Source organism: Falco peregrinus, chromosome 3 (assembly GCF_023634155.1).
Source record: "Falco peregrinus isolate bFalPer1 chromosome 3, bFalPer1.pri, whole genome shotgun sequence".
Lineage (NCBI taxonomy): Eukaryota > Metazoa > Chordata > Aves > Falconiformes > Falconidae > Falco > Falco peregrinus.
The window spans coordinates 67,445,852-67,473,543 of NC_073723.1; positions in this window are offsets into that span (position 1 = coordinate 67,445,852).

Genomic DNA, 27,692 nt, shown 5'->3' on the forward strand with positions numbered 1-27,692 from the left:
TTGAAATATAGTTATACATGCAATCAGGGGCAAGATGCAATAGAGGCAAATATACATTGGGAATCTTTTTTTTTTTAGAGAGATAATATTAAAAGCATGTCTTAATAAAAATTCTATGCAACACTCTTCAACATCTACAGTTATTTTAGACTGTGTTACAAAACTCTATCCATCATCTATTTGCTATGGGAACATTAAAGTTGTCAAAATACATTATCAGAGGTTAAGCAGGTCAAAAATTAAGACAGGTTAGGTAAAGGCTGGTTTAATTCATTATTTTTCCATATTATTTGCAAAACATTTTCTTTACATGTCACTTCATTGTGTCTTGCTAGTGCTGTTATGAGAACCTGGCTCCTTCCAGGATATTTCTTTTCTCCAAATATTTCAAAACCCTTTAGGAAATGCTATAGAGCAGTTATAATACTTTTGGCAATGACAGTTAGGCAAAACAGTTTATGAAACTCCAAAATAGTGTTTTAATTATGTATTTATTTAAGAGTTTAGTACTTTACAACTGTAAAGGAATCTGGTTTCTAAGAAAAAACATAAATCATATTTAAATTTTGTTAAACCATTGAGGGGCCTTAGATAAACCCACCAGCAAGAAATAGATGTCAGGAAATTGAAGAGAGAAAGGTGTTTTCTCTTTCTTGTCCACTTTTTGGAAGAGTGCTTAACAACTTAAAGGTGGAAGATGGAAGCAAAAGCAAGGGTTTCATATTTTTAAATGCAAGGTACATGTGGCTCACCAGTTAATTTTCATACCTTCTACATACTAATCCAGCTGTTCATTGATTTCATTTAGAGCATCTGCTTCAACTTCATAAATAAACATTTATTTTCCCAACAGTGTCAACAAGTTGTTCAGAAAACAATTAAGAGTTGATAGATTAGGAGCATACCCAGTGGCCACTTAGATGGTCTAAACCAAAGCTCATATCTAGCTCATTGTATGAGTAACTATGGTAATAAATAGATGGACATTGAAATAAATGAATTATGTGCATTGTGGTGTATTTAAAAGGAAATGCTACTTTTATCCTGCACTTTGAACTTGCTAAGAATCCTGTGAGCTCATTTTATTCTCCAAAATGATGCCTCAAACATAAAGAATAGAGGCATAGAAGAGCTATCCAACCGATACTTTTGTTCTCAGTATTGATTTTTTTCTTAGCAGGATATTACGCTGATGCAGCTTGTAAGTGAACTAAAAAATAACATTTTCTCTTTCAAAAAAAATAACAACAGAAAGCCCAGCATATTTCTTTAAAAAGAGCCTACTTCATGCCAGTAATCCATCAGAAAAGCATACCACACAGAAGGACGTTTCTTTCACAAACTTGCCACCAACAGTTTAAACCAATTGCAGACTTCTCAAATATATTAATAAAGAGTTTGCCTTGGGCTCATAAACCTATAGTTGTGGTTCGTTAGTAAGACTTCCAATTTGTAAAACTTGTTGTTACTCTAGATGCCATTCAAAGCTCCCAAGAAGATTGTTAAATGGTTGGAGATAAGTAGAAGGTTGCTACAAAGCAGGGGTTTGCCTTTGAATATAGAATAAATAAGGATTGAAGTGATGCAAATGAAAGCCTAAGACTTTCTAATCTTCTCTATGGTGAATTAAAGGATAAGAATGACATAGAAGCAAAAATTCATCTGAGTGTCACAACTTCAGAGGTTAATTGCCAAGTGTTGTCCTGAGAAATCAGACAAAAAAAAAAAAAAAAAAAAAAAAAAAAAAAGAAGAGCTTATAATACCGCACAATAACTAGCACTTTTCAGTACATTATGGTGCGGCCTACAGACTGCTTCACGTTGATTCTTCTGCTTTCAGTGTATAAACTCTCTGGAACAATGTATCACTGTTGTGTATTTATTAAGTGACCTGGAAGCAAATGAGTCAAGTAACCTACACCTGTGGCTTCAAGCTTCCTGTTTGTGAAGCTGAATGTCATGAAATCACATCTTATGCTCCAGTCTACAAATGATACACCAAAGTAGTCCTTCTTACTTCTGTTTGGCTACCTTGACATCCTCAAGGAGTGAGATGAAAAAAAGACCATCATTTGAGCAACAGGAGGCATACAACAATCTTGATGGTTGTTAGTTTTCTGTTTTCTCAGCTGCATTAGCCCACCTCCTTTTCCTGTGCACATGTACCACACCATGCACAGCCTGAGCACACACACAGATGCCACGTATGACGACTGAGCGCAGCATGAGTTTCACTTCACTGGTTTTCCAGCATCAAAGCTTTCTTTACTTTAGCCTCGAAGCAAATAATACCTGCATAGCAAAAAGTCTGTATCTACCCAGAGCACTCATCCCCTAGATGGCAGAGGTTTCCTAATCATATCTCTGTCTATGTAGGTAATTTCTTATGCTGTACAGCTGTATTTATGTATACAGTTAGGTGTTATTAGTATTTTAGAGACTAAATGCCTGTTTTTATTATCCCAAAAGACATAAAATTTGGAGATTTATTTACTTGCTTCAAAAAATTCGTGCATCTATACAATAATTTTTATATTTTTTTCTCAATTTTAGTGTTATTTTAAAAACAAACGTTTTTTTTTTTATTTTATGAGGAAGACTGTGATTTATATACTTATTAAAGTTTCTGAATGGAGCAATAGTTTTGAAAAGAGCTAGTCATCATGTAGGCAGTCACTTTAAATACTTGTCTACACAGCCTCTTAATCCAGATTGCAATATTATTGCTATGCCCATCTTTTTTCATGTGGGAACAGACTGCCAGTCATAAAAGATATCTGTGCAGGTGACAAATTATCCACAGAAAGCAAGTTGATACCACTGAATATGTCTCACTTGTGACCTAAATCTAGACATAACTCGCCTCCAGTTTGCATTAGCCCACTCTGCCGCCTAACCACCCTCTACCTCCGGCAAGCTAATGAATGATTCAGTGGTTTTCATGGTTTCAGTTCAACACACTATTTCTGCAGCTGGAGACACAGTTTTAAAATATTGCAAGTGGAACACATCCACAAAAGCTATTCCTCATTAGTACAATTTGTTTGCTTTGTTGTCTATGCAATGGCTTTTTTCCATAATTATTAATTTTCAGTTTCCTATTGTTTGTTTTGATACTGCAGTAATAATAAAATGTTCTGTAGAGTCTAAGAGTTGACTTCATGTTATTTCAGCATCATCTTGACCTCCATAGCAAAAATATATATGGGCTCTTCAAGCACTACCTACCTATGAATAAATCATTTCCCTTAACAAAATGTGAAGGGAAACAAAAAATCAGACATTAAATTTAACCTGTTCTATATAACTCTGATTTAATCTTTTCTGTATATGGTACTATGGAAATACTTAGATCACTTCATTAGCTATGTAGCACATAAAATAATTTAGGAGTTCTATCCATCCAACCAGACATAGCACTATAAACAGAAATTTTCTTGTTACTGCAAATCAAATACATGGTATGGAAAAGAACATCTGGTGCCAAAAAGAAAGGGTATTTCAAATGTACTCCATTGGAAATAATCTGTGCTTTCCTAAAGTCAGAGTGCGTTTCCAGTTGATAGGGACCATGGACCTGGGGCTCCTCTCAGCCGTATCATCCTGTCCTTGGTCAGTTCTGCCTTAAAAATGAAATAAGGAATGTGAAATAAAAAGAAGTAATTATGTTGAATGTTATTTAAAAGTAGCAGGCATTGCACATGAGGCCACAAATTTTCCTTCTTTCATTTATTTCAGACTCAATTATGCAGATACAAGGAAATTGCTTAAGGCCATTACCTGTTTTAGTCTCCTTGATTTTCAAAGGACTGAGGGGGTCTAAATTCATTGGAAGCTTTTGGAACTTTTTTTTGTAATCTTCTATGATTATATATCCCAGAAAATCAGGGCACATTTCATTACCATACAAAATGGATGTGGATATGCAGCACAGCCATTGAAGATTTATTCCACCGAAAGCAAAGGGTCAAACACCTCAAAATTCCACATTAATTCCCAAAATAATTTGATGTTCTTCTTAGGGAGAAAATTCTATTGTTCAATACTAAGTTATATAAAATACATCTATACAATACTGACCACTGGCCCAACTCTGTGTTTGTTCCATAGTAGATATAGACTGCTACCCTGCTTTTTTTTTATTTTCTTTTCTTTTTTTCAGATCAATGTAGAGACCAATGTTTATCTTAGTGCCTACCATTATAGGTTAATGTTTATCCAGATTCTCAATGTCATAAGACCGCCATGTCAGCTTGATCTTTAAGGTATTGCCCAGCTTGAGGAAAGTTAACAACATGTTTTCAAAATAGAGCCTTCAATGAATATTACACAGGTTAAACGCCAAGAATAGATCAACTGTTTCAACAAATGCAAAGAAACTTCGGAAACTCTTCACAAGCATCAAAACTATTGTTAGCTCATTCAGTGTCAAATGGTGCAGAATAACTCTGCCCCAGCTTGTCCCATAACACTACTCAATCCTGAGAGATGTCAGGGGTCTGATACCCACCACCCATGTTACAACTGCACTTTACTCTGGTCTTCTTTGCCAGGAGCACTCTTCACTTAAGACGAATGGTATCCTATGGCATTTATACAGAGATTAAGAAGAAAAGGAAGAAAAATATTTAATTTGTTTCTCTTATTTTCCTAGCCAGTTAACCTTAGAAATTGAGTCCTTTTCATCCTGTAGAATAGCTGTATTTGTATATTGTTCTGACACATTGGTTGTTTCCTACAATTCTCCAATGAATAAATTGTTACAAATGCTACTGTCAGGCCATTCACATTTTCTCAGTATGCAGCAGGTTTTACATACAGAGAATGTTTAATTATTTTTCTGATTAATGGGCTTTTTTTATTATGCTGTTGCCATTTGGCAGCTGTTTTGACAAAACTGCCTTCCTCATTACAGAATTTCTACTTGTGAAAGGAAGTCAACCATAGCAAATAGGCTTATTGAATTATCCAGCTCACCAATTACATAGTATAAAATTATTCATCCTGATATAATTTGATCAAGAAAAATCATTTATCTTTAGTAACTGTGTTAAATTAGATATTATTCTGCTGGATAGGTGCAATTTTGCAAGTGTCTGTACTTAGAGAACTTTTTTAAATTTACTTGAACACTATAGTTATTGCCTATTTTATGATTTCACTTTGTTACCAAAAAAGGTTAGTCTCTTACTAACGGCTCTACTGAGCCCAATTCATTCAAAGCTTGAAAAGCAACACTTAGCCATTTTAGAGCAAAATGCCAGATTGATACATATCATTGGCAATACAGTTTTGGAAGATCTGTTATAAATGTATTTCAATCTGTTGATAAATCAATTAAAAATCAGTCTTGCAACTTCAATATTATTTAATTGTGTGGTTTGCATGTATTTTGGCACTATTGCAGTAATGCTGCCATTGACATTGTGGCATTGCAATTTTAAGTCCTAATTTATTCAACCTAACGAATTTAAAATTGACCTCACTTTCAATATATTTACATCCTGTCATTACCCTACATAATCTCTCTTATTAAAAACCAATGCCCGATGTATTTCAAAAGAAATGTTGTAATGTATCAAAAAAATAAGTGTAACAGATTGTTATGGACTACAGTAAACAGTTGGTTAAAAATAAATACTTCTTATTGCTTAGCTTGAAAAATACTACTGTTTGCCTTATGCTCCAGGACCACTCTTCCAGCGTAAACCAACCCTGAAATTCTTGGTGAACAGTACAGCTACTGTTCATTTGGGGTACAATCACCTGACTATAAGTCACTTCAAGGTGTTCTCCAAATATTTCACTGGGCTCTGCAAATTTCTCATAACACAAGTTCTTTGTCTCCTCTGTACAGCTAGATAAGCAACAGCATGACTGTACCGGTGTGCATAAGGACTGACACCTTGCCTTTCAATCTAGTTACAGTTTTACAGCACTTTCCTGTCCTCTGAGCCTTTAAAATCCACGCTGCTTTTTCTTGTGTCTCATGCCAATTCTTCCCTGCTCTCACCTAAGCCCAGTCTGTGCCTTGCCACCACAGGGTTTATCATACTATGTATAAGGACAAGGACTCTGCTACTTGTCAGACCTTAGCCATCATTCTTACTATCTCAATCAACAGAAATGACAGAGGAGAGTCACAATCATCCTGTACTACACCACAAAGTCATGTTTACCATAACCCTATACTCATTTCCCTTTGGCTTCACTCCTGTATAGAGTCTGATTTATCAAAAGTAGGTCAAGGTGTGCTGGGAATACCTGAGATGGTAGTACCATGGTTCTACAGTGACTGTGGTATGCCTGGACTTTGGTTCAGCTGGTGCCAGTGCCAGCTGCATCTTAGACATCTTTGATACACATATGTATATAACTGAGTTGCTGGAGCCTACCGGTAATGAGATAATTACCACTCTAGATAGCTATAGGTTTGTGTTAGAGTTCCTGCAGTGGCATCAGATTATTCTCCATATTAGGGTGATCAGTAATGGTCTGCTAATTGAATGATGCTCCTGTTCTTCATGCTTTTGCATGGGCACTGGCGCTGAGGTCACAGTCACCTGGCTCTGCGTTCCAGTACAGTGCATCACTGTCCTTTTGAAGCTGCCTGTATTACAGATCTGCTGCAAAGTAGGTCAGAACATCCACCATGGTTTTCAATCTAATTGAGGCCTGCAAGGTACACACCATCTGGTCTTTCCTCTATTGCTATACACAATGGCTTTTGGTTTGTTTTGTTTTGGTTTGTTTTTATTTTCCCCCCTCCTAAATGCAGATACATAGTATGCTCAGTTTCACTAGAGGCACCTTCGGGCCACAGATCCTCATTCAATTTTGCCCTGAAGAGCTAACAGATATTATCATTAACAAGAGTACTGCATTAATCCATGGCCTCAAATACCCTGGCCAGCCGTTCATACAGGTAGGTTACCATTACCAGTGCTGGTCATTTCTGGGCTCGGAAATTGGAAGTTATCTTCCAGGACAAGCGTTCACCACTCCATTTCTGTGGATATCAGCATTTATGTTTCTGCCAGTAGCTGTTTTGATGTGGTTCATGCAGCCTTGTAGCCCACCTTTGCTTGCTGCGTGCTCATCTACTGTACTCTCAGAAAGATTAAAGCTCCTTATTATTGCCAGAGACTGACTCAATAGCAAGCTGGAGAAAGAACAGCTGCTCATTTCAATATCTGTACAATAGGGTGCAGGGTCCATCCACCTGGGTAGCTGTAGGAGGTAAGGCCAGGGACATCTGATGGGTTTTGTCAGTTCTAAGAACAGTGCTGCTGTAGTACAGGAAATAGCAAAACTTAGATAAGTGTGGTTATATTTTCCTTTCTGAAATGTGCTGCATATTTTAGCAAGAGACACATTTATTTGACTCATTAAGAAAGATACCTTCTTGATAACTTCCTAGGGAAGTTGCAAATCACATCTGAAAACGGTTTCTTGAAGTACATCAAACTCATAGCCATCAGAGACAAATAATTTAGTGTTATTTATATCACAGAGATGCATAACTCCTTTTTAATCAGCCTCAGCTTCAAAAAAGGTCTAGTTCAATGCTGCAGTTTGTTACCATCATATTAAAGAAAGTTTGCAAAACAATTTTAGTGATAAAAAAGGTAGAATCTAGGTTGTCAGCCTTCATACTTGAAGCTGGGCATAGACAAGGATTCTTCTGTTTCTAGAAAGTAGTGTCTTAAGTGATTACATTCAGGAACTAAATTTTCTTTTTTTAGGTCACTGTAATAAAAGCAGGCAATTTTTTTCTACTGCTCTGTTATTTCCATGGCATTCCTGCCTAAACTGTTTCATATGCTTTGCTGTTTCTTAAACTGTCAGTCAATGATAAGATAATAGGTGAGTATATATTGACTTTGTTTTACCAGAAGATGCTTCAAATATGATTAGGTGATTACTTCATTGTTTCCCATGTTTCTCATGTAAATGTCACTGTAATCAGATTATGAAGTTTTTGCTTTGCCTTGAATGCAGTTTCTTTCAATTGCTTTTTCATCTCGTATTTCCAGCTTCAAAGATTTCATGTTATCAACTTTGTACAGGTCTGTATCTTTGTTTCTCATAGCCTTGCTTGTTTCTTTGCAACAGAAGAAGCCTTCCTGGAGAATAAAAGCAGTATTCTTATATCTTGTGATATAGCCACTTTTCTTTTAAGGATATGAAACAGAGGTAATTTAATTTAATTAAACAACTGCTATAGTTGAAAAAAATAAACAAAAATCCTTTCTTATGTAAACCCCAAACATTTGCTTTTTCTTTCCAAGTAGGGTGATAAACTATTTGGAAATCTTATCAGATAGGTATGAAGGAGACTCTTCAAAAGTATTTTGGTTATCTTGACATGCATGCTGAACCAGTTGCGTAACTCTAAATTACTGGGTAATTTCTGCTGTCACTGATTCTATGACCATATTCTCTCCATGTAGTGCAAGAACTTGGAAAAAAACCCCATAACCACAAAAATTCCTGGAAGAACTATCACTTTTGTAATTATTTGTTGATTACAATTCAATGTTAGGATTTTCCTTGTGCTGATTTTTTATTTTCCATACAACACTGAAGTTTGGCAGAAATTTCATTTTCATAAATGTAGCCTTCACTCATTAAACAAGTTGTACAGATAATAAACCTGTTAGGGAAAATAGCCATCACACAATGCAACAGACAGAGCCCTTCTGTGGTGCTTGTGTAAGAAATCATCATTACAGAGCTCATGACAAGACAGTTGTCTTGGTTTCAGCTGGGACAGTTAGTTTCCTTCTTAGTAGCTTGTGCAGCGCTGTGTTTTGGATTTGGTTGAGAGTAACACTGACAGAACACTGATGATTTTAGTTGTTGCTGAGTGATGTTTATACTAAGTCAAGGACTTTTCAGTTTCTTGAGCCCTGCCAGCCAGAGGGCTGGGGGGGCATGGGAAATTGGGAGGGGACACAGCCAGGACAGCTGACCTGAACTTGCCAAAAAGATATTCCATACCATATGACATCATGCTGAGTATATAAACTGGGGGAAGAAGAAGGAAGGTGGGGACATTTGGCATTATGGCGTTTGTCTTCCTGAGTAACTGTTACGCATGATAGAGCCCTGCTGTCCTGGGGATGGCCGAACACCTGCCTGCCCATGGGAAGTGTGAATGAATTCCTTGCTTTGCTTTACTTGCATGTGCAGCTTTTGCTTTACCTGTTAAATTGTTCTTATCTCAACCTTTGAGTTTCACCTTCCTTTCCGATCCTCCTTCCCATCCCTCTGGGTGAGAGGGAGTGAGCAACTGGCTGTGTGGTTCTTGGTTGCCGGCCGGGGTTAAACCACGACAACAGTTATTGTTAAATATCTTATTTTTACACTTTAATGACTGAAAAAAATTGAATACATAAACTTACTAAAATGTCAGTCCTTAAACAGAAAGTCTGATGAAGTTTTACTGTTTGGGCTAGTAAGTCACTGTTACTAGAATGTTATAAAACATGGATCTACTGAGGGCAAAAAAAGAACTCTTGAATAGTATTTCATTGTGATCTTAGAATATTTAAAAGACATCTTTTCTACAGATGGCATCTTATCTATAAATTTTGATTTATTTGAAAGCATTTATTTATAGGCATTTCTGACTGACTGGAATATGAAAAAATATTTACACCTTGGTAACTTGACACATTCTTCTTTTCTTCAACTATTTTGTTTTTCTGCTCTGCATGTCTATGTATATGTGCTCATATGTAGAGCTTGGATATGAAACTGAGAGAACGAGAACAAAACCTTCAGGCAAGAGTTGGTGCCTAGTGACAACATATTGGCAATGAAGGACAGTGCAGTATGTGTGACTAACAGCTTTGGTTTGTAACAAGCTAGTTGTGCCATGACAATCATTTGTGGCTGATTGGCTGCCTTGGCTGTGAGCTCAGTGACTGAGTCTGAGAAAGCACATGGGTGCCCTCAGTATCTCCTATAACTGACATGTACTTTTGGCATTTTCATATATTTTCTGCAGGCTACTTGCTCTTTTTGCCTTGCAGAGGCTTTGTTTTGATTTCAGTTAGCAGGATTTCTTGGTCTAAACCATTGAGAATGGCATGAGGCCTGGGCACCTTGAGCAATTTGGGTTCCAGATCTGTCAGAAACCTCAGCAGGGAAGGTACAGACAGCGCTGTTGGGGTGCCCTCTTCCTCGCTCATCCACTTCAGAGAACTTCAGTTTTTCAAGTGTTTGGACCTTGATTTTTCTTTTTCTTTACCTTTCTTTCTGCCTCCTTTTCCTCCTTATCCTCAGTGAGCAAACTCCTCCCTCTCCTGCTGTATCAGTGGGCTCCATCCCACTGGGCAGACATTTTGAATTTCTATCTAATTTTTATTTGATGTACATTAATTTATTTGAGGTATATTAATTTATTAATTTGGAGTATATTGATTTGAGGTATATTAATTTTCATATAAAATGAAACTACAAAAAGTAGCGCAACAGCTTTTATTAATGTGCATAAATAGATTTCAGGATTTGTTCCCAGGTGTATTGGCTGTCCTTATAGATTGTCATGATGATTTTTTTTTCCATGTGGAGGCATGGGAGCCTTTCTCTCTATCTCTCACTCTCAGCAAACACACTCCTCAACAGATTAACAGGTGATTCTCATGCTATACCTATTGTCAGTGACTATGGCTTTAGGAAAACACTAAATATTACAAACTTGAGGTATAAACCTTTGTGTTCAATACTGCCTTCATACTAGAAAGGGAACACTGAGAAGAATAAGAAAGCTTCATATAGATATACTTCTTCTGAGAAGATATACCAGGCAGCTGTACAGAGGTGAGCAGCAGTCCTTGTGGGATCACAGCTTTACAGTATCAAAATGTAAAGCTCTTTTAATCAGAAGGAAAATGGCAGCTCCAAGAATTGTCTTGCTTATATACCCTAGGCTTTATTTCTCTGAACTCACTCCATTGCAACTTCCATGGTTCCAGTTCAGATGTTTCAGAGGAGCACTGCTGGATAAGAAAGAAAAGAAGCAGGGCTGTTGTCACCATACAGGGCTGTTTGAAGGGACCATCTGTGAGTCTAGCTGCTGCTGTTGCCTGGTACAACATATATATGGCTTTAAGTAGTGAACTTGTTTTCAATCTTCTAAGAGCAACAATTCCAGGTCAACCTGGCAATAACCACATTGTGTCCACCCCCACCACGAGTCCAAGTGGTGATTGAAACAATATCTCATCTCAATTCTATTTACCAGGTTAAAGGAAGTTTCTCTTTGAAATGGGCTCTCATCTATTTGCAGCAGGAAATAAATTTCTTTTAAAAATAAATCAGAAAAATAGTCTCAGAGCTGCCAACACAGGTCAGTGTAAAATGATTCTGAAATACTTGGTTATTGCAAAGTTTTTCTGAGTACTTTATGTGAAAAATACGAAAAACCTCTGAAAAATAATTCATCTTCTCTAGCAGCTTTGTACAGAACTGCTTTACATAGTGAAGCTTTAATGACCTCCCTCTCCTTTTTGCCCTCACCAAATACTTCAACTAAGCATTTCAAAACTAATTTTTCTGGCAACTGAAAATTTAAAGTAGTCATTTAAACAACCATTCTCACTATAAATTATTGGATATAAGTAGCCAAAGCAATGGGATGAGATAACCATGCATTTTACTGAATCAGTTAAAATTTCAAACTTCAGATGATGTTACAGTATGTAACTTAAACTGCCTGTCCCTGTGGAATACCAGCAAGAGGGAAAGGACTTGAACATTGTGTGTTTTATCCAGAAAAGCTGTATAGAGTTTAATAATTTGGGCAAATTTGGCCTTAGCTGTACTAAGATATTTTTTTCATTATCTTTTGATTATTCCTTAATGTAGACATGACACTGCAAAGTAGATGGGGAAAGAGTAATCATATAGCTTTATTCTTTGTTCAAGATAAGCATAAATGCCTTTTCTTCTAAAAACCGTAGCATTTTCTATGTATTAACTTGTATTGTAAGCTGTGTATTAACTTGTAGGAGTTGACAGATGTTTTTCTTGTATTTAAATCTAATATATATGTAAAGATTCATATGGTTAAAGACCAGTTTCCCAACAAGCATTTCTATATCTGAAGACTTACTGTTAGAAAGCTAAATAACATCGGGAAAAAGCTAATGGGATGAAAATCATTACAAGAAAAAAAACCCAAACCCACAGCACAATAGGTTTATTCTTGGTTGTATTTGTTTTTCTACATAAATTAAAATGAAGAACCAGGTAAATCTTTTTAAAATGTGCCATGTTTAGGTTTTGCTGTAATGCAAAAATAATGGCTAAATTTAGTTTCTCTACCTGCCTACAACTTAGATGTATTTTTTTTCAGTGATTCTTTGAATTAATGTAACAGTCTGTCATTATAACTTGTAAGAAATTTTGCATGTATTAACAAAACTTGTACAGTATGAGTTTTTTAAGGGGAAACTTTTTTGTTTTCTCCTTGTCAAGCTTCTCTTTAAGTACATCAGAGGTGAGCATTAACAAATACAACTAGCAAAGTTCAGTGTTACAGCAAAATTCCAGGAAAAAAGATGATTTAATTTCCTAAGCAACTGATAACTGTAGTGCACATGTATTTGTCCTGTGTCTCTGTCACCCAGTTCCTTGTATCAGTAGGACAGATGTATGTGTGCCTAGTACATGACCCGATAGGTGTACATCAAGGAGAGAAACAAACAAACAAACAGAGTTCAGCAAAGTTGCTTAAAACCAGAAATGAGAGAAAACCTCATAAATCTGTATAGTTGTATTTCTTCTGTAGAGTATCTTGCAACATTTACCAAAACCTATCTGTACAGCCTCAGATTACATTCATTGTTAGGTCTCAGTTGTGTAGGGTAGTGTATAGTTGGATTGGCTTGCTAAGTGTGAAGTGTCTTCTGTTCAGGCCTAGATGGTCGCATCATTGAACTATTCCTTTAGGCAATGTTTGTCTGTCTTCTGCACTGCTTTGTGCAGGTAGGGCAACATTAGTAAGTGTCAGCAGCAAGAAAAGAGCACCTGGAAAAGTGACTGAATGATCTGCAAACTTGCCAAAGCTAATGAAAGTCAAGAAGCTTCAAAATAATGATATTCTACTTTACAATCTCTACATAGTATGTCACAATTCCAAATCATCCCTAACACTAAAACCCAATTCAAATATTATGTAGAGAGTCATAAGGAGAAGGCAGTAGAAATCAGTGGTGTGAACAGCTTCCTTAGGTGACTGAGTAACAAGGAATTTGCCCACTGAAACTTCCTAAATGTTTACAGAAAGATAAACAAGAAAACGCTTCTTTCCTGCAGCTGTGCTCAGCTGATTAAAGCAGATTAAACTACACCTTGCTACATCATGACACAGATGTACTAATATTAGTTAATTCCTGCAAGTAAAAATGTCACTAAAATATGGAGTTACTAATGCACTTCTGTGTCTATGGTGGATGAAATGAGAGCTTGGACAACTAAGCAGAATTTGATCAACAGCATTACTTTTGGGAATGTCAGGTGTTCAGTAAATCTTTAAATTATACTTTTTTAATTTTCCCATTGCATCTTTGAAGAAAATAGGCAATGCTCTGAGCTTCAAAATCTCAGTTGCAGCTACACTGAATTTATTTCTTCATATCTGTGTTGCCTTCGTGTGGCTTTGAGAGAAATGACTTCTCAAGAGAAGCTTGAGACTGTGTTTCAAAGGGTTGAAATTTATCTGGGTATTCTGTAGTACCAGAACCTTGTAAGGAACTATACATACAGTCCCTTAGAAACAAAGTTTTCCAGACATCTAAGCAGAATGCTGGAACTGGAGTTGAAATAAAAAAAAACCTTCCTATATTTACCAGGATTATATATTATATATCTATTTTTAATATATATACCATGCCATATCACATCATGCTCAGCAACAAAAGCTGGAGGAAAGAGAAAGGAAAGGGGATTGTTTGGAGTTTTGGCATTTGTCTTCCTAAGTAACCATTACGTGTGATGGAGCCTGGGTTTCCTGGAGATGGCTGAACACCTGCCTGCTAATGGGAAGTGGTGAATTAATTCCTTTTTTGTGTTCTTGCGCGAGTGGCTTTGCTTTACCTATTAAACTGTCTTTATCTTCATCCATAGGTTTTCTCACTTTTGCCCTTCTGATTCTCTCCATGTCCCACTGAGAGGGAGTGAGCAAGCGCTGTGTGAGGTTGAGTTGTGGGCAGAGGTCAACCCACAACAGATGAAAAGCCTTTCCTCATGTATTTTAGAAGCAGAAACATGTACTTGGCTAAATCATCATCTCAGGTAGAGATGCAGAAGAACAAGATGAATTTCAATGGATTGGATGGGCTGCAAAAGAAGCAGTGAGACTGAGGGGAGATGTTCCCTGGTAGAATAATTATCCCTCAGTGAAAAGTAGGAATTTCTTTTTATTATTATTTCGTCTCCCCCACCATTAGGCAGTTAGAGAACTGTATATTAAAGGCAAGACAAGAACTTCTCTTTGTCTTCAGGGACAAGGATGTGGTCCCTAAACCCTTGAGATGGCCCTGCTTCCACTCTGTCTTTGAAGTCTGTACATCAGAGCGCTTTGACTGTACAAAGCTAGCTTATTAGAACAGAAATTGAAACAAGGAGCTTTCAGAAATAAAAAGAACAGGGGATGAGAAAGAATAGAAACAAAGTAACTTGTAAGCAAATCTCCCCTTTCCTTCCTATGCCTTTACATGATGGATTTCAAAAAATCCCACACAATATCTGTGGGTCCACTGTGAATCTCACTGTTCTTTCTAGCCCCTCTCCCCTGTGTGATGTGCTCACCAACCCTTGTGGAATGTGATCTTTTCTTTCCTTGCAGAAGACTCCACTTTATCTGCAGTGCAGCAACCAGGGCCAGGAAAATAGGCCCTTGTTAACAAGCAACATCCTTTTAAGGGACTTGACTTGGGTTCATATATATTAACTGTGAATATGTGACCCAAACACTTCTTGTGAACTCTTGCAGAGAATAATGACAGTATTCAGGAGCGAAAAGAAAGCTCACCTTTCCAAGATTTCTTAGTCAAAGAAAACATGAGATAATTTCCACAAAATCTTATCGTACAGTAGCTGAAGAAAGATTACAGAAAAAAGACATTTGGGAGGGACATCTTGTTTGTTTCTTTTTTGCAGAGAAGGGTCAGAAATAACACTTCTGGTTTTATTTCTGTAAAGGAAATAAAAACTAATGGGATTCGTTCACAGGTCTGACATATTCTTTTTCTAAGAGTGATAGAGAATAGCAAAGAAAGACAGAGAAAGTTAAAGTAGGAGCAAATGAAACTCAACAGACCAGATTTCCATGGCATAAACTAGTCTGGTTGGTGTAATTCCTTCACATTACACTATATTATTACAAAAGATTGGTAGACACTAAGAATTAGTGTTATTAGAAAATATAAAATATACATTATTACACCTCCCAAGAGTAAGTAGTCACCCCTGTGAAACTATTGCAAATGAAGGTCATCCTGTAATTAAATTTTAAGATACATTTGTTGTTATGTATGTAATGATAAAGCAGGTCTCATGCCTTAAGAACTGAAGAGGATTTTCTCTCCCATGTGTTGCACTATATTACTGCTGTACTTAAATACATTCATTCCTGGGATGCAGTAGAGGTGTTGTGGTTTAACCCTATCCAGCAGCTAAGCCCCACACAACCACTTGCTCACTCTCCCTCTGGTGGGATGGGGGAGCAAATCAGAAGACTAAAAGTGAGAAAACTCATAAGCTGAGATAAAGACAGTTCAACAGGCAAAGCAAAAGCCACTCGTGCAAGCAAAGCAAAACAAGGAATTCATTCACCACTTCCCATCAGCAAGCAGGTGCCTAGCCATATCCAGGAAAACAGGGATCCACCACATGCAACATTTACTTGGGAAGACAAACACTAACTCCCAACATTCCCCACTTCCTCCTTCTTCCCCCAACTTAATATGCTGAGCATGATGTCATATGGTATGGGATAACCCTTTAGTCAGTTGGGGTCAGCTCTCCCAGCTGCATCCCCTCCCAGCTTCTTGTGCACCCCCAGCCTGCTCACTGCTGGGGTGGGGTGAGAAGCAGAAAAAGCCTTGACTACAAGCACCACGCAGCAGTAATGGAACTATGTCTGTATTTTCAACACTGTTTTCAGCACAAATTGAAAACATAGCCCTGTACTAGCCACTGTGAAGAGCATTAACTTTATGCCAGCCAAAACCAGCACAAGAGGAAATATATTGCTTAGAGAAAACGTAGTGATGGACTCTGCTTTATGCAGGTGATGGGATTTTCTGAGCCTGTTGTCTGATCAAGTACAGCAACTGCTATGTTCCAAACCCAGGACTGGGCTCCTGTAAGCGTGGCATCTTTGATTTTTCATTATAGGTATTTGCTCCATGAAATTCTGCTTTAGGACATTAACATCTTGGCAGTAAAATTAGAGGTTAACTGGCTGTCATGTCCTCTGTGCAAACACGTTGGAAATTAAAATTGAAGCATTTAAAGGAAAGATGAAAACAGAATTTAAAATATTGAGGCTATTCAGAATGACCCAGATATCTTTCATGCTTTTCTAGGAGTTTTGACATAAGACACTGACTTTATTACAAGAAAATACTAAGCTATTTGCAAGTGGTTAGTTTTTACTCTGACGATGTTTGGGTTCTCTTTAGGGGGCTGAAGGTAATTATCACTTTCGAAAAGATACTGTGCTTTTATGAAAATTGTATTGGAAAGTATTTGACTCCAAAATTAAGCTAGAGAACTCTAAAAATGGGTTTTCAATACATGGCTTTGCTTATTATCAAAACTGCTGTCATGAGATTGTATCATCTTTCAGGGCTTAATCCATAAAAAAGGATCCATCTGTCTGGAAAAGGCAAGGGAATCTTTGGCAACAGGCTGGCCACCTTGGTGAGATGGGCTTTAAACTGAAAAACTCAGAGGGGACAGGTTCAAAGCGGCAATGCTCATGCCATCGCATCCAACTAGGGGATAAGCCAGGCCAGGCAGAGCAACAATATGTGTTCCTTAGCTGTCTCCCAAGTTGAGTACCAGAAGGCCAGCCACTTCAAGGGTGTGCATGGCTATGGAGGATCCACTTGCATCCCTCCAGGGAAACCTGCATGCCCAATTACCTCTCTGAAATGTCTGTACAGCACCACATGCAGCATGGGGAACAAACAGGAAGAATTAGAGACCTGTGTGTGTCTGCAGGGCCGTGATCCCATTGCAATTACAGAGCCACGGTGGGATAGATCACATGACCGGAATGCTGTCATGGATGGCTGTGTACTTTTTAGAAAAGACAGGCCAGCAAGGAGACGCAGTGGAGTTGCTGTTTATGTGAAGGAGCAACTGGAATGTGACAAGCTCTCCCTAGGAGTGGGTGTAGGATGAGTCAAGAGCCTATGGGTAAAGATTAAGGGGCAGGCCAACATGGGGAACACTGCTGTGGTTGTTAGCTACAGCCCCCCTGGTCAGGAAGAGGGAGTCAATGAGGCCTTCTACAGGTGATTGAAGGTATCCTCACAATCACAAGCCCTGGCTCTCATGGGGAACTTCAATGCCCCTAATCTGCTGGAAAGACAACACAGCCAGGCACACACAGTCCAGGAGGGTCCTGCAGAGCACTGAGCATAAATTTTGATGCAGGTAGAGTAATTCTTTCTTGCTGGAAGTGTTTAGAACTGGCTGATTTCCCCTCGCTGTCCCTAGTAAATCAATAAGTTTGCTATTAATTCAACTTCCAGAAGAAATTTCATACGAATTTGAGCGTGGGTTGAAGTATTTTTTTTTAAGGCAGTAGTGATTTGTTTTTGGGGGGAGGGGTGTGGGGTTTTGAATGTGTGTGTGTGCTTTGGTTTTGGTTAATTTTCTTCTATTTTTCATGTCAAGTATGACAGGTAAAAGAAGACATTAGTTGCTTATTATTTGCTTCTTCCCTTTCTTTGTGCAAAGTTTGATCCTCTAAGGAACACCACAGAAATAATTCCATTAAAATTATATCCTTAAGATTTCAATATTGTAGAATAATATTTTCAAATAAAGGTAGATGAAGCTCATACTGACTAAAAAGGATATATTTTCTTTCCACCTTGAGGCAGTTTGTCCTTTGTGGCAATTCATGTTTTCTTAGTGACCTCCTTTGACTTAATCATTGCACCCTTACTAAACAAGTATTTTGCCACCCAAAGATTTCTGGGAGAAATTCAATATACTTTAAGAACTTTCTTTACTCTGTCAGTATGACTGTCTCTTGGTATTGTAAGATTCTTACTGGCTATGGTTAATAAAATCAGAGTTAGCATTGATATGAACAGCGTATCAAAGTACATTTATACCTCAGTATGCAACTAGTCCTTATTTTTCATGAAATAAATATTCCATTCTGTGTTATGAGTTACAACTTTCTTATAGATAGACATCTGGCCAAAATACTAGAAATCTAAAGGACAATAGCACTACGATTTAAATGGAGCTGTCTTACCTTGCACTGGAATCAGAAATTTTGCCCTTACCACTACTTATTTGAGAGGGAAATAACCTCCATGCTTGAGACATTATTTATGTTTAAGCACTTTAACAGTCTTCTGGGCCACATCGGTTTTAAGAATTTTGTGTGAAATCTTTCTGATCACTTTCTGTGTAATTCTAAATTAAAACCACCTACAGAAACAAAACACCTCCAAAAACCCAATTTGTTTTGTTCTCACTGAACTTTGCACAGTCAAGCTTAGGTGAACTTTGTATAAACAAGGAAGAAAAGTAATTAACATTTTAAAAGAAAGATCTTAATTTCCATTCTTGCTGCTTTTTTTACTAAATGATCAGTTTCCTCAATTATCTACGGCTTTGTCTTCTTCATTAGGCATATAACCCTGTTCCCTTAAAATTACTAAAAGCAAAACAAAAACTATTGGTTCTTAATATCAGATACTGCTTGGTTATTTATGGTATACTGAAGACTTATTGGGTGGATGTTTTGCTTGTATTTATATGTAATTCTTCTCCAGCTTGGTGGGGAAATGCACCTTTGTTAAAGTTTTCTAGAAAGTTGACAACATTTGCACTGCATTATGGAATTGTGTTTACTTTTCTAAGAAGTGTATTAGCAGGAGCTCTAGGTGAAGTTTTAAAAAGCAAGGAAATAAGAGTTGCCAAACTGATCTAAGAAAATAGAAATGATGGAAACAATCATTTTGATAAACAATGGAGATAAAATGTTTTGGTCATGTCCTATTGGATTACTAGTTTTTTTCAGAGGCACACTAACCTCTGTAACTACAAAGAGAGGAACTATAGTTTTCAGGCTTTTATTCTCAACTTTTTCGCCATAGATTTGAGGTGGTGGTGGTATATTTGTTTTCTGCACCAGCAATGTCTAGTGCATTCCTGAGACCAACACTGCTATACTGCTGTTTTAGATGTATTATGTTAAGTGACACACACTGGGTACTCAGTATAAGAAAAACAATACGTTGAAAACAATGGAATTTATGATCTGGACCTGGAAAAAAATGAATATTTTGCTATACAGCACTGTTAAATGGCATGGTCATTTGTTTCTTATTTCCAGTAAGCTATCTGGAAATAGTAAATGTCTTATTTTTGCTAAAAACAAAGTGATATAATGTACCGGATTGAAAGGATTAATGACTTTAATTAGAGGACAAAAGTATGTAATGTTTGTGTATTTGTCAACCACTTATTAATATTATTTACCGTTGCATGGTAAATTCTATGAAATATACTAAAACTGGGTGAAAGTATTTCCTATTTTATAGGAGACTGCCTTTATGACATTAGATTGATAAGCTACCAGAAAACTGCAGATGTCTTAAAGCAGTCACACTCCTATTCCAAATACATGTAGCACAACTGTCTGGAGTTATTATTCACCTTGATTACACTGGCATTAAATAGCTCATCTGTTCTAAATCTTCAGTAAAAATATATAGCTCTTTTACAGGATGCAACCAAAGGGGAAAGAAACAAATATCAGAAATCTTCAATGTTTAGTTTGTTACTAATACCATATTAAACTCACCGTGTATCTCATTCTGCAGGGGTGGGGGTGGGGGGTGGGGGGGTAGGGGGGGAAGAAAAAGGATCATTCTATCTCTTTCAGATTTTATATTTTAGGTTGCAAAATAACAGCTACCTTGTCTAAAGTTCAAATTCTGATATCTTTGATCAAACTGTAAATGTTGTCAAATAGAGAAGAAAGCAATATTCGTATCTTCCCATAGGAAGTAGTAAAAATGACTTGCTGACTAGAGGCCACTTTTATATCTAAAATTAAATACATGTCAAATAGTAAATCAGATCTATAACATTTTTATAAGTTTCTTTTGCACATGTATACCTCTGCATATAGACATATGTGCACATTAAATATGTGTATTTACACTACTGAAATATACGTAAGTGGCTAGTGAACAATTTATATTTTGGTATCCAAACCCAAGCCTCTGTTAATTTTTTTTTTCTTGATGGATGCTTAGTGCTCTCAAAGCTCTGTGTGCTCCTTCAAAATCTATCCACTGGAGAACCAGATTCCTGTTTGACATTATAAGAAGCATTTGGTACAATGACTTACGATGATCACATGCACTTCTAGCCACAAAGTCACTGCATAGGGCAAAACTATCAATCACTTGTGGTACAACCAAGCGCAACAGTTCTTGCAGAGCACAACTTGTGTCTCAGTAGGGCACTTGGCTTGGAGTGTGTTTCCTTCTAGGGATGTGGCTGGGTAGTTAATAACAAAAAATTGGGGCTTAAGATCAAGCAATTTAAATTAATTCATATATATATATATATAAATGATTAAAAGATAACTGTATTTGTAGTTGTATGTATCTGAGTTTGAATTTACCTAGAAACAGGGGGTCATATTATCAACTCACTCTTAAGATGCTACGTTGCTTGCTGTCATTAAGGAGGAAAAAAATTCAAGTGGTGAGCAAGAAATTTTCTTTCTGGGGAAGTTATTTTATAGTTGCTTTCCTCAGGGATATTTCTACTTCATCTAATATATCTAAGTCTGGCTTATTATTCAATTTACTGATTCTTATATTAGCAAAACTTATTTAAAATAAGTGAGATATTGAAAGTGTTATGGAAACATTTTGGAGTGCTTTGTTTGAATAAGTTGATATCTTGTCAACAGTTGTCTTTTTTGGTGGTGGTTTGGGGGTTTTTGTTTTTGTTTGTTTGGCTGGTTTGGTTTGGGTTTTTTTAAGAGGTTTTTAATTAAGTAAGAAAAGTACAAGGGTAGATCAAGAATATTAAATATCCTTTCTGGACTGATCTCAACAGGATACTAGAGTTCATTTTTGCTTTTGGTAAATAAGGATAGGTAAAGCAAGAAATGAGAATGATACTCCGGCCACCAACCCCACAAATCAATATGTGCTGAGTGTAAAACCTCAGGAAATAGGAAATCAAATGTTACCTTTAGCAGATTAATGTGGACTCTTGTTTATTAAATTATTTATTAATTTATTTATTTATAATGTTAAAAAAAAATTATTTATTTATTAATGGGCCTACTCATTTACAAACTAGCTAATATTTTGTCTTATTAGGGTGATAGGTAAAGCTAGAGGAGATATAGAACACTACTGTGATTGCTTGTTATTAAGACTTCCTTGTTACTGAAGAGCACTAATTTTCCCAGTTTCCACTGAATTTCATGGAAATTGATGGATTATATCAACTTCCTAGCTGTTTAGGTTCAATGAGATTATACTATTCAGGTATGGTAAATGGATAAATTTGCTTGAGTGTTGTATTTATTTTCTATTTAAATACAGAACTACATAACACAAATTTTTCATGTACACTAACATTTTCGTGTGAGTAGACTTGTTTGTTCTTCCTATGAGCAGACTGCTCAGATCAGTTGCGAAGCTGAGCAGGACTGCAGGTAGAGGCTGAGGGAATTATCTCCGTTGTTGAACATGCAGCATAAGGACTTTGGGGAAAACATGGGCTTTGCCCAGGTTGTCAACTGACCGGGAAGTTAGCAGCTAGAACTTAAGAAAGCTAAATTACTGTAACCTCAAATCTTGCATGGCACTGGCATAATTACTAAATGTGAAGCTCATGCTTTGAAAACTTTCTCTTAAATACAAAATTTCTACACAGATAATCTTTAATAGTTTTTTGGTGGTTCTGAAGATAGTCCTTGATGGAGGTCTATAGAAAAAGGCAGGTTTGATCTCCTGTCAGTTGACATATTTCCTCACGTAGAATAACATGTAACAGAAAGTACCAATCACATTACTGAACTTTAAATTCAGGACACTGTGGTAAATCTTAAGGGTCCTTCAATTATGAATAGAAGTAAATTTTGACTTAGTAGTACAACAGTTTATATTTTGTTTAGGAATATTTTGTAATAGTGATTTAGTCTTTTTTTAGCCTTTCTTCCTAACAAATTCAAATGAGAATTCAGAGGCATGCTTCCCCATACACCTACACTAACTCCCCCCATTTTACTGAAGGAAAATAATTTGACAGCTCAGTTATCTGTCTCTTTTTCTAGAGGATGAATTTATTTCTTTTTCATGTCAGAATGTGACAAATATTTTTGCTACCTCAGGATTTAAGCATGTTCCTCGATGCCCTGATGCTGTTCTGATTATTAATGGGCTCTGCTTTACACTTCTCCTAAACAAAGTACTCTGAAGGCACACTTTGTTCTTGAATACACTAGGCATCTTGGGAAGAATTACTAAGGTCTCTGTTTATAAGTCAGAAGACTTCCATCCTGTTGCCTTGAAGCCATTCTTAACTCAATGCTGGGTAAGGTAAAATGTTTATGAAGGACAGAGGTTAAAAAAAAAATAAAGGAAAACAAGTTATTAATCTACTTCCATAGAGTTTAAATCATAAAGGTATTTTTTCTGTTATCTACCTGCTGTCCTGACCCCCATCATTCAGAGATTCTGTAATTTTTAAAACCATATACCTCAGAATGCATCTATTAGAGGAAAATCTTCTGCAGTGGAGCAGATAGCTTTAATAGACAATTGCTTTTTGAAGTCCTCCCTTTTTGAAGTATTTTTTTTAATAGATCTGGGAGATATCAGAAATTGCTAGAATAATTAAAGTAAGAATTATTTTCCTTTGAAAATGTCTCTTCATTAAGCCACATGCTGTCTTTGACCAGAAAGTTAACACTTTTCATAAGGAAGAGCACCTCTTCTGAGGTATGTTTCATAGGAAAAAGTCCTCTGTATTCAACTTTTGCTCTGCATCAGCCTGTGCAACGATAGTGTGCTTGATTAAAAAAAAAAAAAAAAAAAATCATCTAGATGAGCTAAATATGCACAGTTCATTATTGGAGCCTTACTAATGTGGTCGTAAATGACCACATGGAGGTGAGAGATGCGGCTTGGGATGACACTTCTTGAGCTACTGGCCATAACACCATTCAAAGATCTGCTTGCAACTACAAAAGGATGGAGTAAAGTTCCACTTGAGAAAAAAGTTGCTTGTTTCCCACTCATTTCTTGAATTCCAGAGTGTTCTGGCAAATGAGAGTGCTGGTAGGTGCCATTTTCAAACTGTACAGGACATGGGTTTACTCACTGAGAAAATAAATGAGAAAAACACATTTTGTGTGTGTTGCCCAGGAGAATTTGAGGAGAGGCGGAATTTGGCAGGGGCTTCAGCTGCACTGAAAAGGAAGGCAAACCTGCAAGCAAGGAAAGCAACGAGGCTTTCAGAATAGGAGGTGGTAGGTTAAAATTCCTGAGATTGTGATTGCCTGTTGGAGCCCCCTATTTAGAAAGTGTAACATCAGTCCTGTAAAACAGTATTGTGTGCTGCACAACAGTGCTCAGCCATGTTTAATATTGGTTAAATGAATGGGCTGAATTTGCTAAAACAGAGCAGCAGATCTACCTTGTAGCGTTTTGAGAATGTGTTAATTTTTCTCTTAGAAACTCCATGGGTAGAAACTCCATGGGGTATGAATCCTGCACTAGCAGGTTGTATGTACAGCTGCTATTATAATTATACCTGAGTCTGTAATTAAGCAACAGTGAATACAACAGTAGCTTTATTTAGGTAAATGGGAAGAAGCTGCTCCTTAAACACATGTTCAGTACCTGTATACTAGCACTAAGCTGCTTCTTATGTGGTTGATTACACATGCTGACCTTAAACACGTAGATGCAATATTTGTTGCAATATTTGTCCTTTATCAGTATTTGAACACTTACATTGTCAAAGCCAGTAATTAGTCCTTTAGGAAAGTTTGACTAATGTAATTTTTTTGGCTGCATCCAGGAAGAAAAATAAAACACAGTTGAAGGGGGTGATTTTTTCAGTATTCCACTAAGAAAAAAAAAAAAAAATACTTCATGGTTTGAATTAATACTTTTAACATCAAACCTGAGAGTGGCAGGAGTCAGGAATTTCTGTTATGAAGAAATATAAGTAATTATTTGCCAAAATGTTCAGAAATTAATATTAGAACCTGAAGACCAAGTTCTCCATGATCCCTTTGTGCCAAGCATGCTCAAACCTAAAGACAAAAATTACTTTTGATAGTATTTTCTCAACTGCTAGACTGCTTTAGTCTGAACTGAAGGTAAAGTCCTCTTCTGCCCTCATGCTGTTAATTTCTTCTGATATGAGGTCAGCAAAATGAGAGAGGAGAAATTAGTGCAGCATTTCAGAATAATAGCATTCAGGTAGACAGAATATGGGAAAGAGAAATCATTAGAAGAGACAAAGAAATTAGAAGGGACAAAGAAACAGTCTGAGTTGGGCAGAAATGATGCACTAGATCAGAAAGATCAAGAACAGCCATTCCCTGGACTTTGAATCCTTGGTCTTCCATACACTGTCATACACTAAAATGAAGATTTTAACTAACAGCAATCTACAGCTGAGATAGTATGTTAGCTCGGAAGTATACTTAAACAGTCATTCAGAAAAGCTGTAGTTAGGGTGCTAATTAGCCTCCTTCCCAGCATTGGGAAGAGAAGCAGTACTTTGTGGGTTTTGAAATTTCTCACTTTCAGCAAGAAACTCGCTCCCAAACTGTATATGCAATTCTCCCAGTGTTTATTTCTGCTTTTGGAAGGGAAACAAAAACCTATGGATTCATTCATGGGAAGGCATAGAGAGAAGAGTGATCTTTCAAAAGACAACATGCAGCAAAAGAATGAAATTTTTTACAGAGAGCTCTAGTGGGTAGCGCTTACAGTGTGGCAACCAGTCTGTAAACTGCAATTGGGAAAATATTCTGCCAGAAGGATAAAGGAAAATGAAGATATGTTACCAAGATTTAAAGATTTTATCAGATGTTCACCTTCCTGCATGTAGAAAGTAGAAGTTTTTTCTTATTTCTTTCATGTCTTCTTGCTCAATTTGTGTAACCTTCTATGCTGGTTTTAATGGGAGGTCATAGAACATTGAAAGACAGATTTGGTGCACAAACCATATTCCATATAACAGTAGGATATTTTTATTGTCAGCAAACCCTCTGAAATAATCTGTTCTTGATTACATAGTTAAAGCAGAAGTTGATTCTCTTCAAATTAGTCTATAACGAGATGGCATGGGCAGCATATTCTTTCTGAAAAATGTGTCTTTTCCTTATGATCACCAGATTTTGATGTACTGCTAAGATTTAAACAGATTGGAGTCACTGACAGAAGCAAATAAATAAAAATTCAGGATTTTTATGGTAATAGTCTCAGATTATTCCATGCATGTTAGTTGTGATTTTCTCAACATCTCTATGCATGTGTGGAACCTCCTATAATTACATGAGAATTCATTTTTTATAAACTTTGCTGTCTTACTGAAAAAATAAAGGTGAGGAAGAACTAATTTCTTGACTTTAGAGGAGAATATTTCTGTGACTAAAACTATAGGTGCTCTACTTCAGTGGTTTTAGTATTTTCCTGTTTCTCACTTTTTTTTTTTAACACCACCCCCCACCCCACCCCCGACATTTCTATTACAAAGGAAAAAAAAGTGTTGGTTTACTCCTTTATTTATATTTAATTTCCTACAGGCAGAGTCTGCTTTTTATCTATGCAATATTTTAACAAGTTTTGGGTTTGGTTGGGGTTTTTTTCAGCTGGGATGAAAAAAAAAAAAAAGTCACTGTCTGTTCCGCTTTGTTTGAATACATGTTATAAATAGAAGTAAGGTAGGTGGAGTAAAAACCCTTTCCAAGGGATTTTGTTAAGGAAATGTTCCACAGGGTGTAGGTGGTCTTACAGCGATGGGCTGAACAGTTGGAGGGTATTACAGCACACAGGCTCTGGTAAGGGGCTGATTCTGAAGGCTGTATCTGTTTATCCAATAACAGCTCTTTTCAAGCTGGATTCAATCTTACAGCATTAGCGCAGCTTGAAAGCAATCTGCACTTTTATGCCTGGTCTCCAGGACAGTTGTGATGACACAGACTTCAATAGTCTTGCAAAGTGTCCTGTTCCTCCCACGTCCAGACTGTAGCAGCATGGTGTCAGGTGGGATAGTGTGAGCACCTGCCATTCTGTGTGTTTGTGCTTAAAAGAGACTGGTGAAGTTTTCATAAGACCTGAAACTATTTTTACCACAGTATCTCTGACCGAGCCTTCTGACAGTGCAGCTCTTCACTGGTCCCATTTGAAGTGTGTCAGTTACCTCAGGTGGGCATCCAAGGTGGCTCAGCTCTGTGAGTCCTCAGCACAGCCCCGCAGAGCACCTGCCTGCCCCTCGGTGACACCTCTGATGGCTCAGAGCCGTGGCTTTGTCACCTACCAGCCCTCCACCCACTGAGTTTAGAAACTGTGTTCTTTTTTTAGTGTAGGCAGGGACAAGTGTAGCTGGAAACATCTTATAGCCAAGTTTAAACAAAGGTTGGCACACTCCTTTTCCAGGTCATTAATAGACGGGGTCTTAGAAACACTGTGTGCTGGCTTAAAAAGACAGGATGTCTGCAGGGGGACTAAGAGGAGATTCACGTAGGGACTTGCAGAGAAGGCTCTGCAGGCAAGAGGTAATTCTTATATCTATTTTCTAACACAGAAGCCAAGGAAGTAAATGGTTTAAGTTTACTATGTGCTGAGGTAAGAGAAAGTTCAGCTCACTATGATAAAAGTGCTCTTGCAAAGTTTTCTTCAGAGTGCATGATGCAGGTTTAAATGGGGAACTTATCCACACTTCTATAGCATGTGTTGTTCATACTGCTTCAACTTTGTGCAAATGAGCAAGCAGGAGTGAATAATTTCAACAATTAGTATTGTAAAAGCAGAAGACAAAGATGAGAAGAATTTCTTGGTCTTCCATCTAATTCATTAAGTTGGATCAATGAGATGCTAATGCAATGGTGTTTAATAATATGTATTTTTGAATAGATGGCATTCTTGGTGAACTTAAAATTCTCATTTGGATACTATTCAGACCAGTGGAGTATAAAGCAGAACAAAAAGTCTCAGTTTCCTATTCTTTGTGACTGTGCTAATGCGTTTGTGTACAGCAGTGACATTTTCTCAGATCACTAATATACTTTTTCCTTCATATGGCATCTAATTGCATCATGTCATACTCTTGTCATTTTCTGCCTTTATTGTGCTCTTCCATGAAAACCTGGGTTTGGGAATAGTCAAGAAGTAGGGCTACATGGAAGACTTAACAATTAGATA